Genomic DNA, 24,607 nt, shown 5'->3' with positions numbered 1-24,607 from the left:
GGTTGGAACTCTGGGGTGAAGGAGGACCCGGAATACTGTCAGGTGGTGCCCCATTCAGTGGGTTCTGAGTTCCTTCCTGCTCCAGTGCAGTCTGAGCCACCAGTTGGTGGCTCAAGGGGCCAGAACGGTTTGAATCTCGCTGGGGCCTCCAGAAATGTGGAAAATAATGAGACCGGCAAGAAACCAAGTGACACTCAGAGAAGTAGGAGAACTCAGGTTTATTTTATGCCGGTGGACCCAGATGAACTCCTGCTCAAATTTTGGGCCCTGGGCAGCGGGGTTACAGGGTTTTTATACGGGGTGCAGGGGGTCAGGTTCCAAGGGCCATGCTGGCTGCTGGTAGGTAGGTTTAAACCGGGGGAATGGGGGCTGCTTTAGGCGGGAACAGTAGTGCTGGGACCCTGTGTCGGGAAGCCTATTTACAGAAGCAGAAACGGCTGGTTATCTCTTCCTCCCAGTGGGACTTCTGGTTATCTCTAGCTCTTTCTATCTACTGGGGCCTGCTCTCCCTGGGCCTGCTCTGGGTAATTTTCCTCTTCACAAATACTTATCATTGGCTCTGTTTTTTGTGCTTGGGATAAAATTGAGCCCTGCCCCCATGAAGCTTATGTTCTAACAGAGGAATATAGGCAAAAAACAAAAACAATGAACATTGTAGATAAGTAAATTGTATAGAATGTTACATTGAGAAAGCAAGATGACTTGGACGCTTGAAAGAGATTAGATAATTGGGCAGATGGAGATCTAGAATGAAGGTTTGAAAGCATGTCCTGTTGTTTAAGGGATAGCACAGAAGCCAGGATGCCTAAGTGGGGAGAGTAAGGGGATGAGTCAGAGCCGAACTGAGGAGACCCAAAGGGGCCAGGTTATGGAGGATTCTGTGGGCTTTTAGGGGCTCTGGCTTTTACTTCAATTTAAATGGGACCCATTCTTAGGTTTTAAGCAGAGTTATCACACTTGAGTCTTAAAAGGACAATATTGGCTGCCTGTAGAGTATAGACTGAAGGGGAACAAAGGGAGATGCTGAAAAACCAGGCAGAAAGCTATTACAGTAATATAGGTCCCATCCTTATATTTTATGTGCATCATCTCATTCAACCTCACACTTTAGTTTGGACCAGGGTGGCATCAGTGAATATAAAGGCTAAATTTTGGAGGTGAAGCCAACTGGATTTGACAGAACGGATGTGGGATTTGAGAGAAAGGGAGGAGTCATGGCTGATCTTGCAGACTGGGTCATCCAAAAGCACACACTGAACAGTTTGGGATATAAAGCGTTGTTAGGAATTAATATGTGTGAAGGGAAGAGGGAGGGAGCATGATTGAGCTGAAGAAGTCTACCTGTGAGCCAGACCCACAAAACCTAGACCAGTCAGCAGGGAGCTCTAGAAGGAGGAGTGCCCTCTAGTGTACTTTGTCAGTCAGAAATAGCCAGGCTTTTTTTTGCCTCTGTCAGTCACTGGATGCAGGTCACCCTGCCCTGGGAAGGCTAAGTATGACATCCAGGCACAGGGAAGAGGGAGCAGTCCCTTGCAACTGAGGCAGACCCTGTAGGAAATGACCGCTGCAGGCCATCTGCTGGCCTCACTCCCCACAGCTGAGCAGTAAGTCCTACTTGGAAAGGAAATATGGATAGTACATCTCTGTGTCTACCAGAGATAATGACAAACTTTTGTGTTTTTGTTTTTTGGGTTTTTTTCTTCTTTAGCAACTGGATGGATAGAGTTTTCATCAACCATGATAGGGAACACTGTGGGTGAAGCCAGTTTTGAGAGGAAGATCAGAAATTCAATTTTCAACATGTTGAGTTAGAGATATTTCTCAGACATTCAAGTTTGATGTCAAAGATAATTAGCTGTACAAGTCAGACATGTAGTTGTTTAATGGGAGACAACATAGTGTAGTGCTTAAAGGGTTTTAGATCTCTTTATGCCAAGGTTCCTATCTCAGCTGTGGCACTTTTTAGGAAAGTTATTTATTTATTTATTTGTTTATTTATTTTTAAAGATTTTATTTATTTATCTGACAGAGAGAGACACAGCGAGAGAGGGAATACAAGCAGTGGGGAGTGGGAGAGGGAGAAGCAGGCTTCCTGTGGAGCAGGGAGCCTGATGTGGGGCTCGATCCCAGGACCTTGGGATCATGACCTGAGCCGAAGGCAGACGCTCAATGACTGAGCCACCCAGGTGCCCCAGGAAAGTTATTTAATTCTCAGTTTTCTCACCTCTAAAATGGGAAGAATAATAGGGCCTACATCATAGTGTTGTCAGAATCAGTGAACTAATAATACAGGTAAAATGCTTAGAACAGTGACTGGCACATAATAAGTGCTCAGTAAATTTTAGCTCTCCTTATCATTAGTGGAGATGACTATTTGGAGGCAAATTCTTCCCTAATGAAATCAATGCAATTAAAATTACTAAAGTATTACTAGTAACTTAAAAAATAAACACATGTAATTCCTGTATTGTTCGTAACATTATTACTTTCATGATAAACTTATGAAAATCTAATTCATTTACATTTAGAGTAACCTTTATGGTTTTCCTTTAGTTACATGTCTTTAAACAGATGTTTTTACTTCTAATCTAACATTAAATTCCTTATTTTGGCACCCAGGCAAAAATTTATTAAGTTCCTAATTATTAGCATCTATGTGAAAGTTCTAGAAACTAAATAAGTTAGATGATTAGTGGTGACTCTTGAACGGTACCCATAGTAAGACTGAAAACTCCTTGTGGGCAAGATTGTGTTTCTTAGTAATTTTATACCAGTGATACTAGCGGAATGTTAGGTCTCCCCATACATTGGTATGTATTATTTCTTGATAGCTAAACGTTAACATAAATGTATTTGTATATATGTACAACATAAATGTACAGAATAAAACAAAATAAAACTGAGACTTAGATAAGTTATATAACTTGCTCAAATCAGAAGGCTAGTGAGTGGTAGTATCCAGGAAGTGATCTAGTCTGGTTCTAGAAGGTATTTCTAAGTTCTGTGCTATATTGAGTTCTCACAGATACAACTTAATGTGCTTAATTTATGCTAAGATTATTAGTCTGTATGAACCATCAGAGAAATTATAAATGTAACCAAGTATCTGGGTCATTTAAGTAGAACTAGTCTATATTTAGAGAGTGGCTAATATGGTGAGGTGAAATTTGTTAAAGTGGACAGACAGGATTGTAGATAGCATTTTTCATAGCACTAAACAGAATTGTATCAGGGGATAAGATGTCCAGTTTATCCCAGACACTCATTCTATGTTCTTAGGAATATAGAAGAAGACAGATGATTTCCAAATTGTTCCTTTTTTTGGGACTTCTCCTTTCTGACTTTAGTTGAAAGTGGCTGCTACAGGCAAGATAAGGCAGTGGTTAGAGAAAGAGAGAGAGAGAGAGAGTGTGTGTGTGTGTGTGTGTGTGTGTGTGTAGCATTGATGGGAGTGGGAATAGGCATAGTGATGGAGTCTCCCCTTTCTCAAGATAAGTGGCTAACTCACTTCTGAACAAGGCAGGAGGGAGTTGCAAAGATATTTCCCAGAAATCTTAATGCTGTCTTAACCTTTGAAATCAGTTCTCTGTTAAAGCTAAGGATGCTCAAACCACTACAAAATGCCTGAATTTTATATATATATATAAAATATCTGAATTACAAATAGCTGCTGAGGCTGTCTGAACTAGATAAAGCAGAATTTATTGAGCATTTAGCTTTTTAAAATGGTTTTGTAAATTAAATGGTTGCATTTTTCTTTATTTACAGGAAGCTGTACTGGTAAAAGATCCAAAATAACCTTTGCTCTGTCTTGCTTCTGCAAATATAATACTATGAAATAAACTGATGTAGTAAATACTCTGTTGGGAGTAAGTCTCATTAAATGTTTATAGTGTGGAAATGTATCAGAGTGCTTATTCAACAACTACCATGCCGAAACTTTGTTAAATCTTTCATTCTGGTCCACGGCTGGTTGTGGGTATGGAATCTGAGATTTATTGGTAAAGGAGAAAATAGAACTTGAATTATAACACTATAAAAGCTAAATTGATTGATTTATTGGAGAGCCTTATGTGAATTATAGGGTGTTTCTTTTGCATTTGTGACTGAATGAGAGTTGAGAAGTGTCAAATTATAGATTAACAGAATTTTGAAAATACCTTTAAGCAAGAAACTTTGCCAGTGAAAATTGCTTTGAAACTCCAAGTCCATTAAGACATATTTTCTCTTGTGCAGTGAGCTTTTGTAATCATGGTCTGTAAGAATTATCCAGATCCTCATGTGATAAAGATGATAATAAAGGAATTTTTTAGTATTTTTTCATCTTCAAAGAACTATCATATTTTCTTATTTTTAGATATTCATTTATGTATCATCATTCATTACTTTATTCCCTATTGTATTCCCAACACCTAGAACAATGCCCTGTACATACTAAGTGCAAGGTGATTATCATTGAATTGAAGGAAGGAGGGAAGAAAGGGAAAATGTAGGTAGCAATGCTGTATGTTATTTTGTGATTTGGATTGAAGAGCATTTTCCCCTTACTCCTTTTTTTTTCTCTCCTTTCTCCAACTGGTAGTTGTATGTACTTGGGGTATGTTGCTCTACTTAACTTTTAACTGGGACATGAATTTAGTGAGGTAGCTACCAGAAACATATCTAAGTGATAGGCTTCTTAGATTTTTTTCTGTGATAAGAGAAAAATTCTCTATTCTTAGTAGCTATTTAGCCTAATATCTAGCCTTAGTTTAGGTTCCCTGCAACTGCCAAGATATGCTGCCTTTACTTAGAGTAATAATTTTGAGGAATGTTTTTACCTGAAGGAGAAAACAGGACCTCTGTCAATCAGGTTAGCATTTAGTAGCTGAAGAAAAATGGGCATCACTGATGTCTAAAAGCACTGTAATAGGATTTTTTTTTTTTTAAAGTTTTGGTTTCTAGAAATATAGCGAACCAGAAGAACTAAAAGTGATATATAAAATATTTTAAAATACATGGGTAACCTGATAGGTAAATTAGGGAAATTCATTGAGGTCAGCCAGATACAAAGAACAGACATCCAGACAGGCAAGCGAGCAACAGCACTGTGCTGGCAGATGTGAGAATTTCTTTTCCATTATGGCTTGTAGCTTGGATTTTTGAAAGACCATGAACTGAGGACAAAAGACAAAGCTTATATCCTGCCACCTGGAAGGTCACATGAGACTCTTTGCATGAAGCTGAGAATCCTTCAATTTGACCACCTTATTGGATGAACAAGAAAAACACTAGTCCCTATAGCAGGAGATAGGAAAACTTGGCTGGCTGAACTTCAGCTCTGGGCAGCTCAGAAAAAAGAGCACAAAATACCTTGGAGGTTTTTTTTTTTTTTTTTAATATTTATTTATTTATTTTAGAGAGAGTGCGCAGGAACGCACACACACATACACGCAAGAGTGGGGTGAGGGGAAGGGCAGAGGGAGGAGAGGGAGAGGGAGTGAACAGACTTCCTGCTGAGTGTGGGGCCTGAAGGGGGGCTCAATCTCCAACCCTGATGAGATCATGACCTGAGCCAAAATGAAGAGTTGGGCCACCCAGGCATCACTATCTTAGAGACTTTTTACCCATAAGTTTATCCTTATCTGGACTTTGGGTCAGAATTCATATTATCTGAATAGCCTCTAAAACCCAAGCTGAAAATATAAAGTTGTTCTGTCTTGGCAATAACTTTAAGAACTTGCCAGAAGTAAACTCAAGTTCTCTGTGCACTTTTTACCTAGTGCACAAAAAATTCCCATACAGGTCTAAGGAAAATAAACTGTCACCAGACACACAAATAAGCAAGGTACCTGAATGAAACTGCAGAAAAAAAACTGCAGAATCAGAACTTCAAACACTGCAGATATTGAAATTATGATACTGAATATAAATATGCTTAATATACATTATTCACTTACTTATTTACTAAAGTATGAGGAGTATGGTGAAGGAACAAAAAGCTGTCAAAATTGACTAGGCAGAACTATCTAAAATGAAAAACATAATCGTGAAAAATTCAATGGTTAGGCAAGATGGGAGATAAGATAGAGAATTAATGATCTGAGAGAGAGATTTGAAGAAGTTCTTTATAATGCACCACAGAGACAGAAAAAATAATATTTTTTAAAACAGTTAAGATACATGGAAGATCTGTGACAAGTTTTAAAATATTCTAATGTAAGATCCAGAAAAGAGAAAAGTATAAAAAAGATACTAAGAATTTCCTAGCATCGATGGAAGATACTGACCTTCATAGTTAAGAACCCCAATAATTCTCAAGCAAGATAGAAAATGAAAACCACATTTATACATATTGTAGTGAAGCTGAAGAACACCAAAACCAAAAAGAATATTTTTAAAAGAAAAGGAGGAGAGCTCTATTCTCAGCAAGATGGCAGAATAGAAGACTCTGACTTTCCCTCTGCCCACAAACACACTGAATAAACAACCACGCATGGATCAATTACCTTTGAGAGAAATCCAGCAATTAGTTGAGAGATTATTGTGCATTGAGCAAACTGAGAAAATACCTACATCAAAATTGGTAGGAAAAGCTGGGAGTAATACACTTTCACCATAAACTCCACCTCTAACACAGCACCTTATAAATGAGAGGGAACCCCCATTTCCCAGATTCTTCTTGAGGAACAAAGTTTTTGTTTTTATTTTAATTGTTGAAGTATAATTGACATACAATATATTATTAGTTTCAGGTATACAGCATATGTATCAGTGTTCACCATGATAAATGTAGTCACCATCTGTCAGCATATAATGTATGCTGTAATACAATATAATACAGTATTATTGACTATATTCCCTATGCTGTACTTTTTATCTCTATGACTTGTTTTTTTTATAAATAGAAGTTTGTACCCCTTCATCCCCTTCATCTATTTTGCTCATCCCCTCACCCATCTCATCTCTGGCAACAACCAGTTTGTTCTCTGTATTTAAAATATGGGTTCTGTTTTTTGTTTTTTTTGTGTGTGTGGTTTTTTTTTTTTTTGCTTGTTTGTTTTGTTTTGTAGATTCCACATATAAATGAAATCATATGGTATTTGTCTTTCCTGTTTGACTTATTTCATTCAGCATGGTACCCTCTAAGTCCATCCATGTTGTTGCAAATGGCAAAAATTTCATCCTTTTTATGGCTGTATAATATTTCATTGTCGATATATACCATTTCTTCTTTATCCATTCATTTATCAATGGACATTTGGTTGCCTCCATAGCTTAAATACTGTAAATAATGCTGCAATAAACATAGGCATGCATATTTCTTTTTGAATTAGTATTTTTGGGTTTTTTTGGGAGAAAATAACCAGTAGGGAAATTAATGGACTGTATGGTAGTTCTATTTTTAATTTTTTGAGGAAACTCCATACTGTTTTTCACAATGGTTGCACCAATTTATTTTTCTACCAACAGTGCATAGAGGGGTCCTTTTTCTCCATATTCTTGAAAACACTTACTTCTTGTCTTTGTGATACTAGCCATCGTGGCTGGTGTGAGGTGATAACTCATTGTAGTTTTGATTTGCATTTCCCTGGTGGAAAAGCATTTAATTTTGGTGTAGTCCTAAGAGTTGACTTTTGCTTTTGTTTCCCTTGCCTGAGGAGACATATCCATAAATATGTTGGTAAGGCCAATGTCAACTACTGCTTCTGTTTTCTTTAGGAGTTCTATGGTTTTACATCCCCCATTTAGGTCTTTAATCCATTTTGAGTTTGTGTGTGGTGTAAGAAAGTGGTCCAGTGTCATCCTTTGTATGTAGCTGTCCAGTTTTCCCATCACCATTTATTGAAGAGATTGTCTTTTCCCCATATTATATTCTTGCCTCCTTTGTCACAGGTTAATTGACCATATAGGTGTGGATTTATTCTAGGCTCTTTATATCATTCTATTGATCTATGTGTCTATTTTTGCCGATACCATTCTGTTTTGATTAGTGTAGCTTTGTAGTATATTTTGAAATCTGGGATTGTGATACTTCCAACTTTGTTCTTTCTCAAGATTGCTTTGGTTATTTGAGGTCTTTTGTGGTTCCCTACAAATTTTAGTATTATTTGTTCTAGTTCTGTGAAAGATGCTATTGGTATTTTGATAGGGATTGCATTGAATCTGTAGATTGCTTTGGACATTTTAATAATATTAATTCTTCCAATCCATGAACATGGAATATCTTTTCATTTGTTTGTGTCATCTTCACTTTTTTTTTTTAAAGATTTTATTTATTTATTTGACAGAGAGAGAGAGAGCACAAGCAGGGGGAGCACCAGACAGAGGAAGAGGGGGAGGGAGAAGCAGGCTCCCTGCTGAGCACAGAGACTGATGCAGGACTTGATCCCAGGACCCTGGGATCATGACCTGAGCCGGAGGCAGGCACTGAGCCGACTGAGCCACCCAGGCACCCCTCATCTTCACTTTTTTTCATAAATTGTCTTATAGTTTTCAGAGTATAGGTTTTTTACCTCCTTGGTTAAGTTTAGTCTTAGGTATTTTATTCTTTTTGTTGCATTTTTATATGGGATTGTTTTCTTAATTTCTCTTTCTGCTACTTTGTTGTTAGTGTATAGAAATGCAATAGATTTCTGTATATTAATTTTGTATCCTGCAACTTTACTGAATTCATTTATTAGTTCTAATAGTTTTTTGGTGGAGTCTTTAGAGTTTTCCATACATGCTATCATGTTATCTGAAATAGTGATAGTTTTACTTCTTCCTTATCAATTTGGATACCTTATATTATTTTCTTTTTCTTATCTGATTGCTATGGCTAGGACTTCCCATCTTGTACTGAATACAAGTGGTGAGAGTGGCCATTCTTGTCTTGTTCCTGACTTTAGAGGAAGTTTTCAGTTTTTTCCCATTGAGTCTGATACTAACTTTGGGCTTTTCATATATGGTCTTTATTATGTTGAGGTATGTTTCCTCTGAATCCACTTTGTTGAGAGTTTTTATCATGAATGGATGTTGTACTTTGCCGAATGCTTTTTTTGTATCTGTTGAAATGATCACATGGTTTTTATCCTTCTTCTTGTTAATGTGATGTATCACATTGATTTGTGAATATTGAACCACTCTTGCATCCCTGGAATCAATTTCATGTGGTCCTGGTAAATGATCTTTTTAATGTGCTGTTGAATTCCATTTATAATATTTTGTTGAGGATTTTTGCATCTGTGCTTATCAGAGATTTTTTTTGTAGTGTCTTTTGTTTTTTTGTAGCTTTTTTTTTTTTGTAGTTTTCTTTTTTTGTAGTATCTTTGGTTTTGGTGCCAAGGTGAAATGCTGGCCTCATAGAATGAATACGGAACTTTTTCTTCCTCTCCTATTTTTTGGAATAGTTTGAGTAGAATTGGTATTAATTCTTCTTTAAATGTTTGGGGAAGTTCACTTGTGAAGCCATCTAGTCTTGGACTTTTGTTTGTTGGGAGTCTTTTGATTGATTCTTCATTACTATTAATTGGTCTGTTCAAGTTTTCTATTTTCTTGATTTTGTTCTAGCAGATTGTGTTTCTAGGAATTTATTCATTTCTTCCAGGTTGTCCAATATGTTGGCATATAATTTTGCATAATATTCTCTTATAATTCTTTGTAGTTCTGTAATATCAGTTGTTATTTCTCCTCTTTCATTTCTGATTTTATTTGATTCCTGCCTTTTCTTGTTGAGTTTGACTAAAGGTTTACTTATTTCTCAAAGACACAGCTCTTGGTTTCATTGACCCTTTCTATTATTTTGTAGTCTATAGTTCACTTACTTCCTTTCTAATCTTTATTACTTCCTGTCTTCTGCTATATTTGGGCTTTGTTCTTCTTCTTTTAGTTCTTATAGATATAAGGCTAGGATGTTTACTGGAGATTTTTCTTGTTTCTTGACATAAGCCTGTATCACTAAAATTCCCTCTTAGAACTGCTTTTGTTTTGTCCCAAAGATTTTGGGTCATTGGGTTCTAATTTTCATTTGTCTCCATGTATTTTTTTATTTCCTTTTTTATTTTTTCATTGACCCATAAGTTGTTTAGTAGCTACTATTGTTGTTTCACCTCCATGTTTGTGGGTTTTTTTTTTTCAGTTTTTTTTTCTTGCAATTGATTTCTTTTTTATTTTCTAAAATTTTTAAAAGGTTTTATTTAAATTCCAGTTAGTAAACATACAGTGTAGTATTAGTTTCAGGTGTACAGTATAGTCAACACTTCCATACAACACCTGGTCCTCATCACAGCAAGTGTGCATTTTTATCCCTATCACTAATTTAACCCATCTCCCCATTCACCTCCCCTTTAGTAACCATCAGTTTGTTCTCTGTAGTAAAGAGTCTGTTTCTTGTTTGTCTCTCTTTTTTTCCTTTGTTTTCTTTCTTTTTTTTTTTTTTTAAGATTTTATTTATTTATTTGACAGAGAGATAGTGAGAGCAGGAACACAAGCAGGGGGAGTGGGAAAGGGAGAAGCAGACCTCCTGCTGAGCAGGGAGCCTGATGTGGGGCTCGATCCCAGGATCCTGGGATCATGACCTGAGCTGAAGGCAGATGCTTAATGACTGAGCCACCCAGGTGCCCCTATTTGTTTTGTTTCTTAAATAGCCCATATGAGTGAAATCATATGGGGTTTGTCTTTCTCTGACTGACTTATTTTGCTTAGCATAATGCTCTCTACCTCCATCCATGTCATTGCAAATGGCAAGATTTCATTCTATTTTTTATGGTGGAGTAATATTCTGTTGTGTATATATATGTATATATGCCATCTCTTCTTTATCCATTCATCAGTCGATCACTTGGGCTGCTGCCGTAATTTGGCTATTGTAGACAATGCTTCAATAAACATTGGGATGCATATATCCCTTTGAATTAACATTTTTGTATTTTTTGGGTAAATACCTAGTGGTGCAATTGCTGGATTGATGGGTAGTTCTAGTTTTAACTTTTTGAGGAATCTTCATACTGTTTTCCAGAATGGTGGCACCAGTTTGCATTTCCACCAACAGTGCGGGAGGGTTCCCCTTTCTCTGCATCCTTGCCAGCACCTGATGTTTCTTGTATTGTTGACTTTAGCCATTATGACAGGTATGAGGTGATATCTCATTGTAGTTTTGATTTCTATTTCCCTAATGATGAGTGATGTTGGGCATCTTTTCATGTATCCATTGGCCATCTGTATGTCTTCTTTGGAAAAATGTCTCTTCATTCTTCTGCCCATTTTTAAATTGGATTATTCATTTTTTGGGTGTTGAATTTTATAAGTTCTTTATATACTTTCAATACTAACCCTTTATCAGATATGTCATTTCCAAATATCTTCTCCCATTTTGTATATTGCCTTTTTTTTTTTTTAAAGATTTTATTTATTTATTTTGACACAGAGAGAGAGACAGCGAGAGAGGGAACACAAGCAGGGGGAGTGAAAGAGGGAGAAGCAGGCTTCCCGCGGAGCAGGGAGCCCGATGCGGGGCTCGATCCCAGGCTTCTAGGATGAGCCCCACATCAGCATCCCTGCTCAGCGGGGATTCTGCTTCTCCCTCTCCCACTGCTCCTCCCCCGCTTGTGCTCTCTCACTGTCAAATAAACAAAATCTTAAAAAAAAAAAAAGGAAATACCAATAGGTCTTTTTGAGTTTGTTCCCTTGCTTCAGGAGACATAAATAGAAGGAAATTACTATAGCCAATGTCAAAGAGGACATTGCCTGTGCTCTCTTCTAGGATTTTTATGGTGTCAGGTCTCACATTTAGGTCTTTCATCCATTTTGAATTTATTTTTGTGTTTGGTGTAAGAAAGTGGTCCAGTTTCATTCTTTTGCATGTTGCTGTCCAGTTTTCCCAATACCATTGTTGAAGAGACTGTTCTTTTCCCATTGGATATTTCTTTCTGCTTTGTCAAAGATTAATTGACCATATAGTTGTGGGTTATTTCTGGGTTTTTTATTCTGTTGTGTCTTGCTCTATGTGTCTATTTTTGCGCCAGTTCCATACTGTTTTGACCACTATAGTTTTGTAATATAACTTGAAGTCCAGAATTGTGATGTCTCCAACTTTGGTTTTCTTTTTTAAGGTTGCTTTGGCTATTTTGGGTCTTTTGTGGTTCCATGCAAATTTTAGGATTGTTTGTTTTAGCTCTGTGAAAAATGCTGGTAGTATTTTGATAGGGATTGCATTAAATGTGTAGATTGCTTTGCACCAAAAACAATGATACCTAGGAATAATACTCACCAAAGAGGTAAAAGACTTGTACTCTGAAATCTATACATTTATGAAAGCAATTGAAGATGACACAAAGAAATGGAAAAACATTTCATGCTCATGGATTGGAGGAATAAATATTGTTAAAATGTCTATACTACCCAAAGCAATCTACACATTTATTGCTAGATATCATTTAGGTCTTCTTAAATTTATTGAGACTTGTTTTGTGGCCCAATGTGTGATCTGTTCTGGAAAGTGTTCTATGTGCCTTTGAAAAGAATGTGTATTCTGCTGTTTGGGGATGAAATTTTCTGTATATATCTTTTAGGTCCCTCTGGTCTAATGTGTCATTCAAAACCACTATTTCCTTATTGATTTTCTGTCTGGATGATTGCTGTAAGTGGGGGTATTAAAGTCTCCTACTCTTTTTTTTAAATTTAAATTCAATTAGCCAACATATAGTACATGATTAGTTTCAGATACAGTGTTCAACAACCCATCAGGTGCACGTAACACCCTGTGCTCATCATATCACATTCCCTTCTTAATGCCCATCACCGAATTACCCCATCCCCCCCCATCCACCTCCCCTCCAGGAATCCTCAGTTTGTTTCCTATAGTTAAGACTCTCTCATGGTTTTTCTCCCTCTCTGATGACTTCCCATTCAGTTTTCCTTCCCTTCCCTATGATCCTCTCTGCTGTTTCTTATATTCCACATATGAGTCAAACCATATGATAATTTTCTTTCTCTGACTGACTTATTTCACTCAGCATAATACCCTCCAGTTCCATCCACGTCGATGTAAATGGTAAGTATTCATTCTTTCTGGTGGCTGAATAATATTCCATTGTGTGTGTGTATATATATATACACACACACATACATATACACCACATCTTCTTTATCCATTACTCTATTCATGGACATTTCGGCTCTTTCCACAGTTTGGCTATTGTGGGCATTGCTGCTTTAAACATTGGGGTACCATTGCCCCTTCAGATCAGTCTCCTACTATTTTTGTATTCCTGTCAATTTCTTCCTGTAGGTCTGTTAATATTTTCCTTAGGTATTTAAGTGCTTCTATGTTGGGTGCATAGGTATGTATAATTGTTACATCCTCTTGTTGGATTGATCCCTTTATCAGTATGTTATGCCCTTCTTTGTCTTTTGTTACAGTTTTTCTTTTAAAGTCTACATTGTGTGATATAAGTATTGCTACTCCAGCTTTTTTTGCTTCCATTTGCATGGAATATCTTTTTACCTCCCTCACTTTCAGCCTGTATGTGTCCTTAGGTCTGAAGTAAGTTTCTTATAGGCAATATATAGATGAGTCTCACTTTTTTACCCATTCAGTCACCCTGTGTCTTTTAATTGGAGCATTTAGTCCATTTACATTTAAAGTAATTATTGATAGGTATGTACTTATTGTCATTTTGTTAATTCTTTTCTTGTTTTTGTAGTTCTTCTCTGTTTCTTCTTTTTTTGCTCTCTTCCCTTGTGGTTTGATGACTTTCTTTTGTATTATACTTTTTTTTCAATTTTTCTGTATCTATTATAGGTTTTTGATTTGTGGTTACATTGGATTCATATATAACATTCTATCTATACAGCAGTCTATATTAAGTAGATGCTTGCTTAAGTTCAAGCACATTCCTAAAACACTAAATTTTTACTCCTCTCTCCATGTATATGATGTCATATTTTATATTTTTTTATTTTGTGTATCTCTTGACTAGCTTTTGTATATATAATTTATTTTACTACTTTTGTGTTTCAACTTCCATACTGGCTTTATATATGATTAATATACTACCTTTGCTGTACGTTTGCTTTTACCTGTGAAATTTTTCCCTTTCTTTTATTTATTTATTTTTTTTATAAGTAGTTATGGCCTTTCCTTGCCCCTTAAAGAATTCCCTTTAATATATATTTTTAAAAGATTTTCTTTATTTATTTGACAGAGAGAGAGCACAGCAGGGGGAGTGGCAGGCAGAGAGAGAAGGAGAGCGAGAAGCAGGCTCCTGTGGGGCTCTATTTCCCAGATCCCAGGACCCTGGGATCAGGACCTGAGCCAAAAGCAGATGCCCAACCAACTGAGCCACCTAGGCACCCCACCCTTAATATTTTTTGTAAGGTTGGTTTAGTGATGATGAAGTCATTTAACTTTTGTTTGGGAAGTTTCATATCTCTTTTAGTTCTGAATGATAACCTTACTGGGTAGAGTGTTCTTGTTTGTGGCTTTTCTCCCCTTTCAGCACTTTGAATATATCATGCCACTCTCCTCTGGCCTGCAAAGTTCCTGATGAAAAATCAACTGATAGTCTTACAGGTTTTCCTTGTATGTAACTCTTGGTGCTTTTACAATTCTTTCATTATTACTTTTTACCATTTTAATTGTTATGTATTTTGTTGTACCCTCCTTGGATTCATCTTGTTAGATGCTCCCTTTTTGGGCCCAAGTGTCTATTTCTTTCTCCAGATGAGGGAAATTTTCAGATAGTATTTCCTCAAATAAGTTTTCTATCCTTTTCTCTCTCTCTCTTTTTCTCTCTTCTTTTTGGATCCCCCTATAATACATGTTGTTATGTTTGATGATGCCACAGAGTCCCTTTAACCTAATCCAAAGAATACCAAAAATGATGAATGGGAGAGACCCATACCAAGAAACATTATAACCAAATTGTCAAAAAATAGTGACAAAGAGAAATTTGAAAGCAACAAGAGAAAATGAATTGTGACATTCAAGGGGACTCTCATAAGACTATCAATAGATTCTTTAACAGGAACCTTGCTGACCAGAAGGGAATGTGATGATATATTCAAATTTCTGAAAGAAAAAGAAATACAAATCAAGAATATTATACCTGGCAAACTTGTCCTTCAAAAATGAAGAAAGGATAAAGACTTTCTCAAAAATGAAAAGGTTCATCACCAGTATATCTACTTACAAGAAATGCTAAAGGGAGGTCCTCAAATTGAGATGACTAGACTCTAAACAACATAAAAGATAAAAAAGTATGAAACTCATTGGAAAAGGTAATTATATGGACAAAACAGAACACTGTATTACTATAATGGTGGTGAGTAAATAATTTTTAATTCTTATACTAAAGTTAAAAGACAATATATTCAAAATAACTGTAATGAAATTATGTTAATGGATAGACAATATAAAAGGATGTACATTGTAACATCACTAGGGTATAATGGGAAGATGAAATAAAAGTTTAGTTGTTTGTATGCAATTAATGTTAAATTCTTATCAGCTTAAACTAGGGTGTTATAAGATGTGTTTCATGGTGATCACAAAGAAAAAACTTATAGATACATAAAAGGTAGAGAGAAAGGAATTAAAACATACCACCACAAAAAGTCTTCAAATCACAAAGGAATATAGCAAGAAAGGAAGAAAGGGACAAAGAAATTATTGAACAGTCAGATAAAAACAAACTTGTAGTTGCAAATCGTTACCTAGTAATAAATACTTTAAGTATAAATGGATTAAATTCTCCAATCAAAAGACATAGAGTGGCTGAATAAAGAACCAAGTTCTAACTATAAGCTGTCTATAAGAAACTCACTTTTGTTTTCATAACACACATAGAATGGAAGCGAAGGGATGGAAAAAAAATATTCCATGCAATGGTAATTAAGACAAAGCCAGAGTGGCTATACTTACATCAGAGAAAATATAGTTTAAATTAAAAACTATCTCTAGAGACAAAGAAGGTCATTACATATAGATAGTAGTGTCAATTCAACAGGAAGTTATAATGATTATAAATATATGTGTACCCAGCATTAGAGTTCCTGAATATATAAAGCAAATATTTACTGCTCTGAAGGGAGAAACTGACAGCAATACAATAAGAGTAGGAGATGTTAATATCCCACTTCTAATAATGGATAGTACATTCTGAGAGAACAATGAAGACACAGTGGTCTTGAAAAACAGTATAGACCAGATAGACCTAATAGGCATATATAGAACCTTCTACTCAACAGCAGAAAAGTATACACAAAATGTCTTAATAAGCAAACAAAATAAGTCTTAATAACTATAAGAAGTTTGAAATCATTTGGTAGTTTCTTTTCTGTCTTCAATGGTATGAAACTAGAAATCCATAATAGCAGGAAAATGGGAAAATTCACAAATATATGAAAACTAAAAAATACACTTATGAACAACAATTGGGCTAAAGAAGAAATTAAATGGGTATTTAAAAAATATCTTGTGACAAATGAAAATGAAATTATAGCTTATTAAAAATTATGGGATGCAGCAAAAGCTGTACTAAGAGGGAAGTTTATTGTGATAAATGCCTACGTGAAGAAAAAAGATAAGTAAATAAAGAAATTGCCTTATACCTTAAGGAACTAGGGAAGAAGAGCAAAATGTGCCCCAAATTAGCAGATGAAATAACAAAGATCTGAGCAGAAATAAATGAAGTAGAAACCAGACAGTAGAAAGATCAATGAAACTAAGAACTTTTTTGAAAAAGATAATACAGAAGCATTAAGCTAGACTAAGAAAGAAAAAAGACTGAAATAAAATCATAAAGAGGAGACATTACAACTGATAACACAGAAATACTAAGAATCATAAGAATCTATGAACAATTATATGCCAACAAATTAGATAACCTAGAAGAAATGGATAAGTTCTTAAAAACTTATAACCTGACAAGATTGAATCAAGAAGAAATAGAAAATTTGAATAGAACAAAAACAAAGAAGGAGATTGAAAGAGTAATCAAAAAAACCTCCTAAGAAAAGCTCAGGATGAGATGGCTTCACAGGTGAATTCTATCAAACATTCAAACATTGATGAATTCTATCAGTCATTCAAAGAAGAAATTATACGAGGTATTCTTAAACTTTTCCCAAACCATAACACTTGTTGGAAGAGAGAACACTTGCAAGCTCATTCTTTGAGGCTGGATCACCCTAATACCAAATGCAGACAAAGACACCATAAGAAAAGTATAGGCCAATATCCCTAATGAACATAGATGCACATGTCTTCAAGAAAATACTATCAAACTGAATTTAACAGTACATTAAAAGGATTATACATCATGACCAAGTGGGATTTATTTCTGGGATGCAAGGATGATGTAGCATACTCAAATCAACCAGTGTAATATAGCACATTAACATAATGAAAGATAAAAACCATATGATCATCTTGATAGGTGCAAAAAAGTATTTGACAGAATTCATTATCCTGTTCATGATAAAAACTCTCAACAAATTAGGTACAGAAGGAACTTATTTCAACAATAAAGCCCACATATGTAAAGGCCATATATGAAAACCCCACAGCTAACATCATAATCAATGAGGAAAAACTTAAATCTTTTTCTCTAAGATCTAGTACAAGGGAGGGATGACTTCCATTCAACATAGTACTTGTAGTTCCAGCTAGAGCAATTAGATAAGAAAAAAAGTAAAGGCATTTGGAAATTGGAAAGGAAGAAGTGAAACTGTCTCTGTTTGCAGATTACATGATCATGTAAGTAGAAAACCCTAAAGATTCAACAGCAACAACAACAAAAAAAACCTGTTAGAAATACAATAAAAGAATTCAGTAAAGTTGCAGGATACAAAATCAACATATAAAAAATGAACTTTCTGAAAAACAGTTTAAGAGAACAATCCCATTTACAATAGCCACAAAAAATTTAATACTTATGAATAAACTTAACCAAAGAGTTAAAACACTTGCACATTAGAAACTATAAAGCACTGATGAAGAAAATTAAAGAGGATATAGAAATTGTAAGACATCTCATTTTTATGGATTGAAAGACTCAATATTGTTAAAATGTCCATGCTAGTCAAAGTATCTACAAGGTTCAGTACCAACCCTGTGAAAATCCCTATGGCATTCTTTACATAGATAGAAAAAACAATAATAAAATTCATATAGAACCACAAAGACCCCAAATAGCCAAAGCAATCTTGAGAAAAAAGAACAAAGCTGAAGGCATTACACTTTCTGATTCCAAAATATATTACAGAGGTAAAGTAATTAAAACAGTATGATACTGGCATGAAAAACATGCAGATAGACCAATGGATCAGAATAGATAGCCCAGAAATAAATTCAAACATTTATAGTCAAGTAATCCTTGAGGAGGGTACTAAGAATACAAAATGGGAAAAAGTGTAGTCTCTTCGATAATGGTGTTGAAAAGTAATGCAGAAGTGAGTGATGTCTGATAGCTGGTTTCTCAAATATAGTTGGTATAAGACAGTGGTTTCCCCCTTTTAAGTCCTAAAAGAATGTAACTGCTAACCTTGAATTTGTATATAATGCAACTATATTTCAAGAACAAAGATAAAGACATTTTTACACAACTGCAAAGTTGTATAGTTTGTCAACAACTTCACTGAAAAAATTTCTGAAGAGAAAGAAAAAAGTTACAACTACAAGAATTTGTAAGGAGAGGAATGGTGAATATATGGAGTTAGTACTGCTCAAATATTAACTTTTATAAAGGATTAATATTTATGTATACTTAGTATAATTAAAAATACAGAATTAATGTGCCTGGAAATAATAGCATATAGTTAAGGAAGAATGGAATAAGAGTTAAATGTTCTAGGATCTTAGTATTTTCTTGGAAGAGAGATAAAGGTATTGATTTACTTTAGTCACTCCAAGTAAGCATGTTAAAACATCTACAGTAACTACTAAGAAATGTGGAACAATAGTATAATTTGAAAATGTGGAGGAGGGAAAAATAGAATGACAAAATATGAAACTTGGTCTATCCAAAAGAAGAAACAAGTGGAGAGAAAAAAACCCTAGGAAAAAATGGGACAAATAGATAATAGAAAATATGATGATAAAATGAATTCAAATATTTCTGTAATCATAATAAATGTACATTAAAAGCTATACTCTTAAAAGCACTAGTACTGAGAGTTTAGAATAGAAACCAAAATCTAGGGCTCCTGGGTGGCTCAGTTGGTTAAGCGACTGCCTTTGGCTCAGGTCATGATCCTGGAGTCCCTGGATCGAGTCCTGCATCGGGCTCCCCGCTCGGCAGGGAGTCTGCTTTGCCCTCTGACCCTATCCCCTCTCATGTGTTCTCTCTCATTCTCTCTCTCTCAAATAAATAAATAAAATCTTTAAAAAAAAAAAAAGAAACCAAAATCTAGCTATATGTTATTTATAAGAAGCTCACCTAAAGTAAAAACAGGGGAAGTTTGAATGTCAAAGGTGAAAAAAATATCCAAGAAATCCTAACCAAGAATGCTGGTGTAGCTATTTTTATATTTTTCAAAATAAATTGCTAACGATGATTACTATCTAGTGATAAAAGTTTAAAGTAACCAGGAGGTTATAACACGTACTTTTCAAGGACACATGGAAAATGAACAAAAATTGACCATGGGATTTTCAAAGAACTAGTATCTGCAGGCCACCTAGAAGTATATTTACGTAATAAATGAAATTACCCCACTATTTGGAATTTTTTTTGAAAAGCACATTTGTGTAACTATTGGATCAAAGATTAAATTATAATTGAAATTAAAAAATACTTATAACTGGGAAATAATGAAAATAACACAATTTGAGGGATATAACTAAAGGGAATACTAAGAGGGAAATTTATCAACTAAAATACTTATATTAGGAAAGAAGAAAAGCTGAAAGTTAATAAAATCTATTCATATTTATATTCTCCACTGTCTAGCAGAGGGCCAGGTACATATTGTTTCTACTTCAAGTTTGGAAGAAAACAATACAAGAAACCTAGAAGGAATAAAATAATAAAGATAAGCATAGAAATTAAGGGAGTCTGGGTGGCTCAGTTGTTAAGCGTCTGCCTTTGGCTCAGGTTATGATCCCAGAGACCTGGGATCGAGCCCCGCATTGGGCTTCTTGCTTGGTGGGAAGCCTGCTTCTCGCTCTCCCACTCCCCCTACTTGTGTTCCTGCTCTCACTGTGTCTCTCTCTGTCAAATAAATAAATAAAATCTTAAAAAAAAGTAGAAATTAATTAAATCACAAAGATACTATTGTGAAGTTCAACAAAGCCAAAAGCGTGTCTTTTGCAAAGATTAATACAATTGTCGAATTGTTGGTGCAATACACTAGAAAGAATGACAGTGATTTGAAAACAGTGTGTAAGAGTGAAAAAGGTAGGGCGCCTGGGTGGCTCAGTCGTTAAGGGTCTGCCTTCGGCTCAGGTCATGATCCCAGAGTCCTGGGATCGAGTCCCACATCGGGCTCTCTGCTCGGCGGGAAGCCTGCTTCTCCCTCTCCCACTCCCCCTGCTTGTGTTCCTGCTCTCGCTGTCTCTCTCTCTCTGTCAGATAAATAAATAAAATCTTTAAAAAAAAGTGAAAAAGGTAGCATAACCATGGAGAATATATTAAATATTCTAAAAACTGTGTTATTGGGAGAATGTTATGAACAAATTTATACAGATAAAAAAGAAAAATTGGAAAAATTCCTATTAAAATATAACTTACTGGGGCCATGGGTGGTTCAGTCTGTTAAGCACCGACTCTTGATTTCTGTTCAAGTCATGATCTCAGGGTCTTGGGATTGAGCCCCTGTAGGGCTCTGCATTCACCAGAGAGTGCGTCAGGATTCTCTCTCTCCCTCTGCTCCTCTCCCCCTCTAAAATAAATAAATACATCTTTAAAAAATATAACTTACCAAAACCAACTCAGGAATAGATAATATAAATTAAAGAATTAAATTGAATTAGTCGTTAACAGTTTTTACTCAAAGCAAACACGAGGCCCAGATACATTAACAGAGGAGTATTACAAACCCTTCTGGGGATATGTCAGTGTATTCTTATGTAACTTCCTGAAAACAGCAAAAGAAGTATCAGCTTTTCAATTTCATTACATGAAGCTGGTGGAATCAGTACCAACACTACACAGGCCAGATAGGAAAGGAATTCACATGCCAATCTAAGGATGCAAAAATCTTAAAATGTGAGGAAACTTTTCGGCAGTAAAGAATGCATTACGACAAACTCTACCTCTGAAACTAATAATACATTATATGTTAATTAATTGAATTTAGTAAAAACAAAACAAAAAAGAATTCATTATGACAAAGTTGAATTAATTCTAGGAAAGTGATGTTAGTTCAATGTTAGAACATCTATTGATGTTATTTACCATAGAGAAAAACAATATTTTAATCTCAGAAGACAGAGAAAACATTAGAAAAATTCAATCTGATTTAAAACTTCTAGCAAGCTAGGAACAGAAGTGAGTTTTCTTTACTTGGTAAGGCGTTTCCACAAAATTCTACAGTAAACAATTACATTTGAGTTATTAAAACATTCCCCTGAAAATTAGGAATAAGACCTAATAATGAATGAAAATGAATAAATTATGACAATAAACATTAACATGAATAACAAATCATAAAGCTTTTACAAAAAAAGCAAGCAATGTAAGAACCTATACAAGATTTTTTTTCATTTATTATAAAGGTTGAGACATGCAATACTAAACCATATATATATTTTTTAGTGGTGCAAACATATCTGATAAGCTATTAAAAGAAGGAGAAGTATAATTAATGCAAAATTTAGGGACAGAGGGGGTGAGGAGAGAGGGTGTATAACCACATCAGGAGGTTTAAAGCTAAGAGCATGTTCTTTTTTTTTAAGCTAGGTTTTTACATACATGTTTTTTATTATTTATTATTGTTATTAATATCTTTATTCATAATACCATGATATATATGAAGAAGTTATTAAAATTTAATAAAATACATTATAATGGGATAAATCTGAATATAGGTGATGTTACAATGTTCTCTTTAAATTCAATAGATTTTGTTAAATCTAGTTTGTGTGAGGTATTGTGCTGGGTATTGGCTTATTAGTAGCACCTTACATTTGCAGTATTTCGTGTGTTTATCTGCATATTATATTATTAGGACCAGATTACCCTGTATTTGCTAATAGGTCAGGAACTCTTATGTGTTTTATAGAGCAGCAAACTACTCTTCCGTCAAGTTGTATTGACTTGTTCAAGGTCAAATAGATGGGAATTAGAGTTACAACTTGAACTCACTTCTCATGAACCCCTCCCCCCAATAATTATCCTTTCCAAATAATAGCTCTTGTGACAAATGGTAGTCAGTGTTGGAATATACTAAGTCTTGAGTTGAATATATTTATTTGTTTATGTACCTGCCTTTCCCTACTAGATGAGTTCTATGAGTAGAGGAATGATGTCTTATTCATATTTATATTTCCCATTGCCCACCACAGTGCCAGGTACATAGTAATTGTTGAATAAATATTTGTTGAAAAGATAATGAATTGCTGGCATTTGAGAACCTGGTGAGAGATTTTAATGCATATAATAAATATTTACCCAATAAGAAAAGGACAGGATCATCTATCTTGATGATTTAAAATGGAAAGGAATGAGTGCATTGTAAATAAAATATTTGGATAATAATGATTGCTAGACCTTGCTTGCTCTTGGCCTGTTGGGACTATTAGATACATGTTGTACATGGTATTATAGAGAATGTTCAAGTTTTATGATTTCATAAACCTGATACCAAGCTTGGAAAGGCTTCTGGTGGCCAGATATAATAATGATTTTTATTTCTTTTCTCTAAAAGTTGGAGAAGCTAAAATTGAAATGCAGAGCAGAGATTTAAAACAAATTCTTATGAAGTATGGAGGAAAGATAATTTCTGAGTGTTAATTCTGCTATTCTTTTATATCTTGAGTACATTTACTTTTTATTTTAAAGCAGGAATAAAAAAATAAATTTATTCACAATGTCAGTTTTCCTCAGGACACCTTATATTTGAGATGAAATACATTTCTTTTTTTTTTCTTTTCCAAATAAGCATCTATATCTATCTATCTACCTAACTACTGTTTTTTTTTTTTGCCTAAGACTCTCAGAAAGATCTTGTAAAATTTTTAATTTGGCTTTTGTTTGTTTTTGTCATTCTTTTAAATTAATATCTAGTTTCACTGAATTTTGTTCAAAAATATAGCTTTTAGTTTGTAAGATTTTGGAATTTTTTTGAAACTTGTAAATTTTCTTCGTGGCTTAATTTATGGTTTTATGAAAGTTCCACATATATTTGAAAAAATGTATATTCTCTCTCTGTTCAATAGGCACTTCTAAAAAATCCATTACCTTAATTGTAATAAATTATCTGCATTCTTTCTCTTATTTCCTACATCACGTTTGAGAGAGCTGTCTTGAACTTTCCCATATTACAGGAGAATTCCATTTTCTCCTTGTATTTCTAGTGGCATTTTGTTCCATATATTTAGAAACTTATATTATTGGGTTCAGAAATGTTCTTGACTATCATGACTTCCTGATGGATTGTACCTTTTATCCTTATGAAATGTTTCCCTTTGTCTATTTCATAGTGTCTGCTCTGAATTCTATTTTGCTGGTATTTATATTGATATTCATGGCTTTCTTTCTATTAACGTTTTTCTGGTACATCTTTGACATTAATTTTATTCATTTATGATTAAATTACCCAATTTCATAAAGATTGAATTTATTCTTATAAAATAATCATACAATTACAGAAATATGTAAAGGAATTTTTAGTGTTCCTTTTTACTCCACCTCCATTCCATTCTTATTGCCAGAGATAACTGTGGTTAAGGATTTTGTGTATATTTTCCAGACCCTTTTCCAGGCAGAGGATTTTTTTTCCTCTTGTTATTTATTTATTTTCTTTTCTGAAACTCCTAGTAAGATGGATGTTGGCCTGTCTGGGTGAGTCTCCTGGCTTTTAATTTTATTTCTCATAGTTCGCATATTCTTGCCATTTTTCATGTTGGCAGAATTCTTTGTCTTTGTTTCCTCATCCCTGATTTTGTTATTAGGTGTTCATTCTGCTGTTCAAGTCTTCAGTTGTGTAATTTTTATAACTGTAATACATTTTTTAGTTTCCAATTCTTTTTATAATTATGATAAATGATTAAATCTCTTTGAGGATGTTCATTATACTAATTATATTTTCTTAATAGTTTAGTACTTCTGTTTGTTGAGCTTGAGGCCTCTCTTTAATTCTCTTGGTACTTCTCAAATGTTTGGCAATTAACCACTTGCATAAGGATCACTTTGGGTGCTAGTAAAAGTGAAGATTTGTGTTCCCCTTTTAGATCTACTCTGATGATGGGTTTATGAATCATTTTTAAGAAACAAATTTCCCAGGTGATCCTTGCACACTAAATATTGAGAACCATCAATCTAGATTGTATAGTACCAATAGCTGCAATGTATTTTACATCTTAAACTAAATATTAGTGTAATTTCCTTGTAGTCTTACTTGTAAGGTCCTTATTATAGGAATGTTAGTTAGGTCGAGTTGTAATATATTGGAGGAAGGAGAGTAAGAAGGTATAGATGCTCCT

General features: G+C 34.6%; 1 protein-coding gene across 1 annotated transcript in view; it reads left to right on the top strand.

The window, feature by feature from the left end:
* CTNNA3 (catenin alpha 3) overlaps positions 1 to 24,607 on the top strand; it is a 1,723,003-nt gene that overhangs the window by 406,590 nt on the left and 1,291,806 nt on the right. The window lies entirely within an intron of this gene.

Source organism: Neomonachus schauinslandi, chromosome 6 (assembly GCF_002201575.2).
Source record: "Neomonachus schauinslandi chromosome 6, ASM220157v2, whole genome shotgun sequence".
Classification (NCBI taxonomy): domain Eukaryota; kingdom Metazoa; phylum Chordata; class Mammalia; order Carnivora; family Phocidae; genus Neomonachus; species Neomonachus schauinslandi.
This window is presented reverse-complemented; position numbering and strand designations above follow the sequence as displayed.